The sequence below is a fragment of the Sycon ciliatum genome, chromosome 3 (assembly GCF_964019385.1).
Source record: "Sycon ciliatum chromosome 3, ocSycCili1.1, whole genome shotgun sequence".
NCBI classification, from domain to species: domain Eukaryota; kingdom Metazoa; phylum Porifera; class Calcarea; order Leucosolenida; family Sycettidae; genus Sycon; species Sycon ciliatum.
The window spans coordinates 44,993,029-45,004,879 of record NC_088645.1 but is presented as its reverse complement, the minus strand read 5'-3'; the positions used below and the strand labels follow the sequence as shown (position 1 = coordinate 45,004,879).

Sequence of the window (11,851 nt, the reverse complement as noted above, 5' to 3'; positions counted from 1 at the left end):
AACGATTCAAAATATTACGACCTGCTCGGTGTGGGACAAGTCCGTACATAGGTCATAGCGCCCGGGAAATCCGTACATAGCGTCGTCTTCGTCCTTTCGCTGAACAATTGTGGTCAGACTTTCGATCTCCATTGCCGAAATACAGCCATCTGTGGCCATCGCTGAGGAGTTCACTAATAAAGGGTCTTGTTCACTGGCTTACTCACTGGCTTTGCACTGCCACTCGAACTCTGAGGCACTTTGACCACCTAACATGAGGTAATCCTTTCTTTACAAATTGCCTCAATATTTTCTCACCTTTAGGGCAATGAAGTAATTTTTTTCCTCGTGACTAACTTCGACCGACCAAGTTGCCCTGTCCCAGTGATCTACAATACTTATATTGCACATTTGTGAAATATTGGACCTATCCAGATAAACGAAATGACTTATATTCGAAATTACATTTTCCAAAGTTTTCCTTCACAAATAGTCCCAATTTGTTCTCACCTTTAGGGCAATGAAGTAATTTTTTTCCTCGTGACTAACTTCGACAGACCAAGTTGCCCTGTCCCAGTGATCTACAATACTTATATTGCATATTTGTGAAATATTGGACCTATCCAGATAAACGAAATGACTTTTATTCGAAATTACATTTTCCAAAGTTTTCCTTCACAAATAATCCCAATTTCTTCTCACCTTTAGGGCAATGGAGTGAATTTTTCTCAGGACTAACATCGGCTAACAAAGTGGCGCTGTCCCAGTGATCTACAATACTTATAATCATTGCACATGTGAAATATTGGGAGTCACAGAGTGAGGAAATGGCCTAAATTGAAACTTGAACTGTTCTGCCAAGTTTTATGCAGTGAACGCAGGGCTGAGAGCCCGCAAGAGCCATCCCGGATGATCTTGTGCGCCACCAACCGAACCTTCGGTGAATGTTCACAAGGTTAGAAGCTCGCACAGATAACACACATTGGATGCTAATAGTAATACAATGCACTCAGGAATGTGTGCAAATACGACAGAATTAATTCCAAATAAAGTCAACAATAGCTGCCTCAACACAGTGCTATCAACCTTCCGTATTTTCCATATTTGTACGGAAAATCACTACTTCGTCCACGCTATGGATTTTGAGAAAAATGTACGGAAAATTGAACGGGATTGATCAGTATGTATAAGCATTGCAAGTGCAAGCTGAGCGATGAAAAGAAGAGAACCGAGTGGAAAGAAAACGCTGCAGTGGAGAGTCCTTAGAAAAGACTTAAAAAATATCAATAATATCGCTGCACGAGATCATCCTTATAAGTTATAACGTCAGCTGATCGTACTGTGGTTGATTCATACGGCGGTAAATACACACCTGCCTACACACGCTCTCTAAACTGAAAAGTTATTCTGGCACAGAGCTCTCCTTCCCGCCACCACCACCATCATCAGTTCGCGTCTGGCGCCTAGTCGATGCAGGGTGAGTGGTGTCCGACATAGCAGGCTGGTACATCAGGTAGCGTATGGCGCATAGCAGATGACACAGCAACAACATAGCTTGATTGCGACGTACCTTTCGTCCCGGCTGGACTCATCAGGCAATCTTCTTCTTAGATGTCTTCACAAGGAGCTTGACTCAGGAGAATGAAGTTGAAGACTCCACTGCAACTGCACTTATGGTTGGTTCATATGGTGGTAAATATACACCTGGCAATATGGGGGTAAATACACGCCTGCCCAGACACGCTCTCTAAACTGCAAAGTTATCCTGGCACAGAGCTCTCCTTCTCACCACCACCACCACCACCACCATCAGTTCGCGCCTGGCGCCTAGTCGATGCATGGTTAGCGGTATCCGACATAGCAGGCTGGCACATCAGGTAACGCATGGCACATAGAAGATGGCAACGACATAGCTTGATTGCGACGTACATTTCGTTCTCTCGGTTGTGCTGTAGCCTGAAAAAGGAAATAAGACAATGCATCCACATGACACAGACAAGTAATTACTGTTACAAATAATGCATACTGCTTGATATCAGAGAAAGAAAGTCAGTGGTCACACAAGTTTTTGGTCGTCCCTGAAACGAAGATCGTTCCAGGGGGGGGGGGGGGGGGGGGGGAGCGAGCTAAAATCTCAGTCGACTGACGCTATGCATACACATGTACATGCATGCGATTTTCGTCGTCCATTCATTTCGGAGGGTGGAGAGGAGGTCCGAGTACGAAATGAATGTTTTTTTCAGGGATGACTAATCACTTTTGCGATGACCCCTTATTGCATCAATTTATCGTCTGAACTGCGCAATTGAGTCCCACTTTATTATGTTGGGTCCAGATTTCAAGACTCGTGAAGTTCGAGGCGAAAAGCAGGCCGATGAAGGGACGCCAGTAATTCAGTCTAGTCCGGTGTCATGGAGAGGGGCCGATGAACCGGCAACAAGAGAATTCAATACGCATGCTACTCTTCAGTTCATTGCTGGGGAAGACTACTCAAGGCCACGTCACTCCGGCAATTTAATGTACAAATCAGCAGCAACACTTGCAAACGTATTCCTACCAGCTGACCAGCAAGTTACCAGCCATCAGCTCTTCCAATAATTTCAACTTAACAAAGAGAGGAGATGGACAGATCGGAAAGTATCGTGGCAAGCTCAGGGCAACACACGTCCGGCCCTATGTAACAACAGTGGAAAGTGCGTGCCATGGTATATTTTCGAAGGCATAACAAGAACCAGCTAATGTGGACTGGGCGTCCATTTGCATCGTCCGATCAGCTGCTACAAGTGCCGTGAGCCAATGGCAAACACGTTTGACAGAGACTACTACCTCTACTGAATGCAACTTTGGCATGGCAGAGATCTACAAGCACGTTATCTTATCTATCAATAGAGTTGTATCCTCGTATGACTATGTGAAGTGTGAGGTCGTACTGTACTGCAGACGCGTCTACGACCTGGTTGGAAATGTACGCAACAGTTCCCACCCTCTTGACCAGAGATCGCACACACCCTAGGGTTTTGATGGGTTTTTACGACTCCCAGCTCTTGACTTTTGTTGGGTGTACGAGACGCACGCACAGTTTTCTTAGGGTGAGTACTTTTCATGTAGTACTGAATGCGGCAAGCAGGACTCGCCCATCCGCCCCTCCCCAAATGGATCTACTCGAATGGTTCCGGAGGTAGGGATGCTCTGGCGGGATTTTACGACATACACAAGCGCGCACACACGCACACAATATACACATGCACGCACACACATACACACGAACGCACGCTATGTCGCACGTCTTGGGCATGGCTTCGTGAATACAAATAATAATTTAATGTTATAATTTATAGGATCCAAATGTTAGAGCAGTTTTACAAAACCTACCGTTCAATACCGGATCATCTTGTGACAGCTTCCTTGCAACACCCATGACTTGACCCCACTTCGTCTTGACGTCGGGAAATCGTTCACACCGGAGTTGGGACACGACTCATTGAAATCCAGGCCTATCTGCAGCTGGGAGCAGGACAGAGCTGATGGACGTCAGCAGCGGCTGTAGAACAACCATAAACGAGTCTTCTTTCTCCGCAGTCAGGCGGGACAGCAGCTTTGCAACGCAAGCTTCTTGCCTTCTGTGGGTCTTTAGCGGCTGGGATTCGGAACGCTCTGTAGAAACCATTGAACAAGTACTGCACTCTATCAACCCACAAGTATTTCTTCCAATTCATGATTATTCGCAACTTTTTATGCAGTACGTGCACCAGATCAGAAGCCGCTAAGTAGCAAGGTTGAAAGTTTCAAGACAAATTGAAAAATATAATAACATAGAAAATTAGAATTCAAACCATACCTGTGGCCCAAGCCAATCATGACAGACTGAGCGTTCACGCGAAGAGAACGTAGATCTACGTCAGCTGAGGTTTCCTTAGGATCAGGAGGTGATTCTTGACCCGGATCTGGATCGCGATCAGCAGCACTCTCTGCCTCAATCACGATCATCAAATGCAACTAATTACTTGGAAAAGTAGTTCATTCTTCTTCTTCTTTTCGAGCTACGATTTCCCACGATCCTATCGATCCTGCACGAGTCCGTTCCTCAGGCCAAGGAGTGCACTCCCAAAGTCCCATGGCATAAGTACGCGGAGTAGTTGGTTTATAACTCAGGGCACGCACCGGGGATATCTGAGGGAAAAGTGGGAGAAAGTGCCGCGAGTCAATCATAGTCGGCCCGGAAGGCCTCGTGTCGCCTCCCGGGTCTATACGACTCCCTGGTGGAACTAGTGTTCAAAACCATTTGAACTTTATACTGTTCGTCTTCTTTTTGACATGCTCTCTTTCCATCGTCCTTAGCTTTTGTTTGTAGTGAGCTGTTTTGGCTTTCTCCTATACCTCTGGGGGGTGTCAAGTGATGGTTTTGAGAGGCTGGTGATGGCTGTGAGCGAGAATTTGCCGGTCGGCGTCGTCCTCGCTATAACGATGAAAATACTAGTTACTGCGCACCTGGCAGATATCACAACACGTCTAAGCGTCCAGGAGCAAAGGAATCTTGGGTTTTCAATGGAATCTACTTCCTCCAGCATCGTGTAGCCCACCGTCGGTGAATGGCTGTCCAGAAAGGTTGAACCTGGTCTTCTGCAGCATCTCGCAGTTCTGCGAGGCACACCGTGTACCATGGTGTACGCCTGCCATGTATTGTACAAATAAAACTCATGCAGTAGTGGACTCTACAGTGACGAGTCTCAGCCTGTATGCTGCAAAAGACACAGGAAATGTGACTGGTGTCTGTACACTGGACGCCAACACCCCAGTCTTCTCCTGACATTATGCAGTGGGTCGACATTGACCTGATTTGGCAGCCATCGTAATAGTATCTGCCTGGTTGGATGTAGCAGCTGCGCAGGTTGGCGTTTGCTCGTCGTCCAGTCCAGAATTTTCTTGTAAATCACGGTGGAGCACGCGCAGGGTTTGTGATCATCCTTGTTCACTTCAATATTATACAAACACAACATTCCCTTTGTCACTCATCTTATCCCGAGTACTGAATTTCCTGACAATATTGCACCACACTTGTCACAACCTACCGCCACTGCTGACGGTGGCGACTGGTTCGTCAATGTCGGTGACCAGGCTGACTGACTAGCTTCAAGACAGCGGCCTCGTTGTCGACCCAGCCTAAAGGCAGATTTTATCGATCCAGCCTCAGCGCCATGTTACCGATGCCCTAGTGACTGTGTGTCATGGATTGCATTGCCATCAGCGGTCATTGCCGTTCACCTTGGTGCAGCCCTGAACAACTGGCTCAGCCCATGGGAGTCTCAAGTGGACAAAGTTGTTGCCAAAGTAGCTCAGAAGATTGGTGAATTGTGGTGTAGGTGAGCATATAACTAGGACTTCCCAGCGCCTATTTTTCCAGGCTGCGATACGACGTGACATGCTGTACTTCACGTTCTTTTTAGCACTGCAAGGCCGGCAGCTGGACTGACTGCAGGGGCCACGCACATGCAGTCTGCCTGTTGCCAGTGCAGCATTCTGGAACGTTCTTTCCTTCTGAGATCCGTGGAATAATAAATTAACTTTCTTTGCTTCAAAGCAAGTTGCTTACCTTTCTGTTGTGCTCATAGTGTCCATACAGCAATAACCTACTGCAATGTTTTATTTTCCTTTCCATTCCCCAACCAATGAATACTACAACGTCGATTCTTTTTCTGCATACTTTAGTGTGTGCCCACGCGCGCACATGTGTTTGTGTGTGTATACCTCACTCGCCACTCTAAGTTCTGTTCCCCATGACTGAAACACTGCCTGTCCTTTCAGGACCTGCCATCATCTGCGGGTGGGAATTATTGTATTGTGTGTGTGTGTGTGTGTGTGTGTGTGTGTGTTTGTGTGTGTGTGTGTGTATGTTTCATTCAGAATCAGATCCGCTATCGTTGCTATAAGAGAAAATCTGTGGGTTCACATCCAGTGCTTTTGTAGATTTGTGTGCTTTTCTCGCCACGGGTGCATACATGGGACATTGTGTGTATGTGTGTGTGTGTGTGTGTGTGTGTGTGTGTGTGTGTGTGTGTGTGTGTGTGTGTGTGTGTGTGTGTGTGTGTGTGTGTGTGCGTGTGCGTGCATGTTTGTCTGTGTGTATGGGGATATTGTCTGTATCGGCTTTTGGTACTAACGTTCAAGTCTGTACTTGCATGTGAACATGAAATTGTTTGGTTCTGTGCTTGCTGTGTTGGATATTATTGTATGTATGTGTGCATTTCCACGAACAGTGTTGATGAGCGTGGACAGTGCATTCATCCCTCATCAACCACTTCCCCTTTCAGACTTGGGCTTACGCGAGTTTTTTCTGCGTGCCTCTCATTTTTGTTTGTTTCTCTCTGATACTGTATTGATGCTGGTACCTGTACCTCGACGTGTTCCTCTATCTGCAGTCGCATTTATCCTTCGGTCAAGTTAACGTTTATTGTGCTCTATTTATCGTACGGATGAAAATAAACAATAGTAACACAAGTCATGCAAGAGTGACGACATGTACGTGTAGTAGGGTTGATGCAATGGGACGGTATAATTAGGGGGAACAGAACACACATTGGGCAGATTGATCGGGCATCATTGATTCTGCTCAGTCCAAACAGTGAACATAATAATTATCTCCAGTGACGGACTGTAGCGGCTAGCCTCTAATAGGTAGCTGGCACTAGTCGCTACTGCTTGTTTGACATGTGCCGCCAGAACCCCTGTTGTGTCGTGCTATAGATGCACATGCCCTATTCTGGGGCATACTGAGGTACTAGTACTTTGATTAATTTTGTTGACTGCATGTAGACAGCATCATCCACTAGTAGTGCTCAGTCATAGCCCTTGGCTCTTTGTAGGTCAACCACCATCGCATGGATCGATCGGTGACTATGCACTTAGATGTTGGAATAGCACGCGCTGAACAGATCTTGCCATGGCCCAGGGAGTAAACTCGCTTACTCGCCGCTTTTAGTCATCCAGCATGAGTGGCGCAATTTGTCCATACCATGTTGCGAGCTCACAGTTGTTTGGGCAGGTTTTGAGCTGCACCACGAAACAAAGCGAAATAAGCATAACTGTAGAGCCAGGAAGCGGCGAGACGGCACTCAGTCAAGGACGAGACAGGCAGTGGAGATGTGTTCACAGCATGAGCAACCTCTCAAACCCTGCCGGTACTCCACAGTTACAAGAAAAATGTCGGACTGGACGACGAGCCAATGCAAACCTGCTACATCCACCCAGGCAGATAGCTGCCAAACCAGGCCAATGTCGACCCACTGCATACCGGTATGTCAATGTCAAACAGATCCTGCAGGAGAAGACTGGGATACTGGCGACCAGTGTACAGACACCAGTCACATTTCCTGCGTCTTTTACAGCATACAGGATAGACTCATCACTATAGAGTCCACTACCGATTTATGTATCTAATATTGACTGAGTACGAGGTCAATATAGGAAATAAAAGCCGAGTAAAAGACTGAGGCGAAGCGGAGATCTTTTACGAGGTCTTTTATTTCCTATACTGACCAAGTGCGAAGTCAATATTATTATTAGATTTATCACGACTGACCAAAGCATGTGTTCAATCGCTAAAAAGGAGTCAAATATAAGCGGTCAACATAGCCCTAAGGAGTGTAATATGCAGGAATATTTGACTGCTTAGGTATGGCAAAAATCTATGTGAGTCAATACTAAGGGAGTGATCAATGTATAATATTATAACAAGGGACCGAGTGTGTATCGAGAAATATAGACCAGTATAAAAACCGAGGCGTAGCCGAGGTTTTTATAACTGGTCAATACTTCTCGATAGACACGAGGTATTTATACCTCTCCATGCGCAAGCTCCAGAGCAATAAGGAGGGAATATAGCTTTCTTTCCCTAGAAAGGAGTGAATATAGCTTTAGAGAGAAAGCTATATACACTCCTTTTCAGAGAAAGAAAGCTCCTCAGTGGGTTTTTTTGTGATGGTTTTCCTCAGTGGTGTACATACCTCCTTAGTGGTGTATATTGAACAGTGTATATGGAATTTATAAACTTCATTGGAGATCTGGTATATGAGTGTGGGTGTATATGGAGTGAGGTATAATTGTAGAATACATGACAGGCATATTCAGTGTGACTCGCAGGACTGCGAGATGCTGCAGAAGACCATGTTCAACCTTTCTGGACGGCCATTCGCCGACGGTGGGCTACACGATGATGGAGGAACTAGATTCCAGTGAAAACCCAAGATTCCTTTGCTCCTGGACGCTCCGACTAAGACGAACAGCATGAAGTTCAAAAATATATTAAAATACGGTCGGTTTTCGCATCTGACGGCTCTAATGGTTGTGAACACTCGTACCACCAAGTCTTTCATGGAGATGGGCTTTGAAGAGTACGAGTATCGCGGTGCAAGTTGGTGATAGAGCGTTTTTTCTGACGGTGATGCGCAATTTCACATCAATTTTGGCAACGTCCTTCCCAGTTTCTTTCTGTCCACTCCTTTTCTAAATCGTCTCCTTGTGAGAACGCACCGGGGCTGCACCATGCCTGTTTGGTTGAACGACTATAATTATTTCCAAAAATAAAAGCAGAACAAACAAACAAACAAACAAACAACGTCATACGTCAGTTTTCCAGCTCGTGGTCGTGAGTCATGCATGCATGGTCCATATATGCATAGATTACTATTAATTTTACTACAGCCGGATTATGGCAAGAGTTCATTATGAAATACATAATCCTACACAGTTCCGAGGGCATGATGCTCTGATCAGGCCCGAGGTCTGTGAGTGATCTTGCCCGAGGTCGCGACGCCCAAGGGGCGTAGCCCCGAGGGCGTCGCGACCGAGGGCAAGATCACTCACATGACCGAGGGCCTGATCAGAGCGGCATGCCCGACGCAACTGTGTAGGATTGCGCTTCAGACAAGGCCCACCTCACAAACAACAAGGCCCAGTACAGTAGAGAGATTCAAACAGAAAGAAAGCCTTGTATTATTGACGGCAAATGAGTTGATGTCACATTGTGTGCAGTGACCATCACAAACAGCTATTTGTTTCAACGGTCGGAACTTTCCAGTTTTGAGATGAAAGTATTCAAGTACAGTGAAGGCAGTAGTAACGTTAGTACCAGTAATATGACGGATTCGGAATAAACCCATTCTTCGAGTTAGATGATTGCCAGAGTAAGGTTCAAATGCGAGTGCTGAGAAGCTGCAGCCTTAGGGCAGGTACAAAATGTACTTGTGGAGGTCTGCTTCCCTTGTGTACGTTTCGCCGCGAGAAACAGGACCAGCTGCAAGGTCGGTTGGCGTTTCTGGTCTCCCTGCAGACGTTCAAGACAGTAGTGAGTATATAATCATTTTGGAGAAGGGAGACAAATTTTAGTCCTCGTCGTCGGAGATGTTGCCCAAGGCAAGGACTTCGAAAAATGGTAAATGCGCATGTGCGGCGCGATGCTGTGCGACTGCTGTTCTTGACCGGCTAAGCGGTCAAGATCGACTGATCTTGACTGCTTATTCTGGCCGCTCATTTGCCGTCTCCTGGCAACAAGCACGTGCCATGTCTGAACTCTTGATTATTGCATATTTATGGACCTATCAGTTTATGACATCACTGTGCGAAAGCGTTTGGGCGACCATAAATGGATGAGGTATTGAATAATACCAAGGGAAGAGTCCTTGTTTATGGACGCCTCATGATATCACCTGATTCTGCATGCGTAGATCTACTGCTCGATTGAGTGCAGGGGCGGCGAGGCAAAAAATAATGTTTGTCAGAGATGATAGTCATTCGTTGCGGACATTTTGCTCTGCTTGACGGCGCGGCGGTGCAGTGAAGGGTACGTTTGTCTGAAGTATTTTGCCGTTCGGAGAACGATAATAAGCCGTGAAGTTCAGCTGGTTGGACTGGCCTTGATAATGTTAGCACAGACCTGACCTGCTCTCTCCGTATCACAGGTAAGCAAGTTGTCACTTCTTTCGTTTCATGGAGATGCGTTACTTGATTTATTTTGGCGAAATTACGGCACGCGCGCGAGCATAGAAACAGCGTCGTGTTTTTTTACTTGTAGGATAGGATTCTACTGTGTGTACGTGTGGTTTATCAGCGATCGCTGATAAAAGAGTCCAGGGCTTAATACCAAGCTTCAAGGATAATTTCGAAGTACAAGAAACTTAGGCCTGCCTATTGCTGTATTCTCTTCGAAACTCCACGCTTGCAAGTTTGTTACGAATGACAGTGAATAGACAATAGAGAGGTTGCGCACAACGAAACTTCGTAAGATTTCGACCGTCCGGGTTCGAGTGAAAGTAAGTTGCTACGAAGATCCGTCCAAACGTGGCCGAAACAGTGCAGATCGACGAAAATATTTTTCGTCACTTGGAGTACTAAAATATTGATATTTTTACAACTCCCTGTCCTTACTCTTCACACCCGTGCGGACGCCGGGTCGACCCACTACTAGGCCCCGGTGTAATATGCCAGAAACTTTGCCGAAATGCTTTTGGGAAATTCTCGTAAACCTTGCCGAAAAAGCTCCCAAACCGGCGTGCCGAAAATGCTCGGAATATGCTCACTTTTTTGTCATCCTCAGCACACGCCGTCAAAAGCAGGGAGTCAGAAAATACTCAATAAGAGACTTGCTCGAGTCTGCCATGGTAAACAATTCATAAACTACTCAACAAGAAGCTAACCCACGGAATGCGGAAGTGACGTTCTTGTTTGGGAAGTTTTTCTTCTCTCAACTTTTGATACACAACGGCCAAGTGCTCCGTTTCCCCCAAAATGCTGCATCACGAGCCCAAAGTGCTGGGTTCGCGGATTGTACCGAAAATGCCGGCATATTACACGGGGGCCTACCCACTACTAGAAATTTCACACGTGCGCAACCTATTATGGCGTGTTGTATGTGCTCGGCCATAGGAACTCTATTCACTACCATTACTAAGAAAATTGGCCATGAGAACTGCAATATAGTGACTTTGGGTATTATGTGCATTTAGCATCAGTTCAGACTGGCGTGAATAGCCGCCGGAATGCTACAGGGTAATTACGGGAATCGCAATCACACTGCACGTGTATCCCGCTGGAATGGCCAGTACGACACATACCTTTACATAATCAATCGACATAGGAAAAATTTGATTTGACTCAGTTTGAGTTGAACATCAAAATAAACTAATTCAGTCGGGAGAGATACTGGCTCATTGTGCTTTTGCATGTGCTTGTCGACGGAAAGAATACGATGTCCGGAGTGTTTGGTGCTTGGGTGGCATTCATCCGCTCAGCGATGAGATTATGCTTCTCGTTTGCAGTCAACATTTTGCCTGCAGAGCCTGCAAAAATCACAACATACAGGTCCATCAGCTCCCTCTTCATTACTGAGTCGAACAAAGATTTCGGCATGATGGAAGAAGTTGGCAGTCTAGAAGTCCAAACTCAAAACTCAAGCATGCAGTCAGGCTCAGAGAGTAGAGGCTGAAATCAAAAGACAAGACGGAACATGCGGTGCAAGGATATCAAAAGTGCTCCCGCGTGCCGCCGGAATCTGCATTCCACCGGCCTGCACAGTGGTGGGAAACCTTTTCCGTGTTTACGCTGGCGGGAACGTCACGTGAGCGATTCACCATGACAACTTTCACATTCCGGTTGCTTTTTACGCCAGTCTGAACCACCCTAAGGAACATGGTGTTAATATCTTTGATGTGTCTCTGCACCTGTGTTCTGCTCGTGGCGGAGTAATACATCTCCCTCCCTCCCTAGCTGCATTCCTATTGATGCCTGGTCGTAGGCTATGATTCCGAGACCTCCAGTCGGATGAGTCTCGCCAACCACATCGGCACATCGCCCCATAATCCCCTTTGTCTTGTTGTCCAGT

The 11,851-nt window shown here is 46.3% G+C and overlaps 1 protein-coding gene and 1 long non-coding RNA gene across 3 annotated transcripts in view; one reads left to right on the top strand and one right to left on the bottom strand.

The window, feature by feature from the left end:
* Positions 1 to 961: 961 nt before the first annotated feature.
* LOC135812317 (uncharacterized) lies at positions 962 to 4,231 on the bottom strand. Of its 2 annotated transcripts, XR_010552787.1 has the most exons (3): positions 3,818 to 4,231; positions 3,352 to 3,633; positions 962 to 1,935 (listed from the first exon to the last, which is right to left on the bottom strand). It is a non-coding gene; the product is annotated as an uncharacterized LOC135812317 (long non-coding RNA). The 2 variants fall into 2 exon arrangements; XR_010552786.1 differs by lacking the exon at positions 3,818 to 4,231 and having other exon boundaries at positions 3,352 to 3,809.
* Positions 4,232 to 9,783: 5,552 nt separating this feature from the next.
* The window catches only part of LOC135812316 (fibrillin-1-like), a 23,316-nt gene continuing 21,248 nt past the window's right edge, over positions 9,784 to 11,851 (top strand). Inside the window, exon 1 of the mRNA XM_065325694.1 lies at positions 9,784 to 9,932. The gene's annotated coding sequence lies outside the window, so the exon portion shown is untranslated. The remainder of the gene's footprint in view (positions 9,933 to 11,851) is intronic.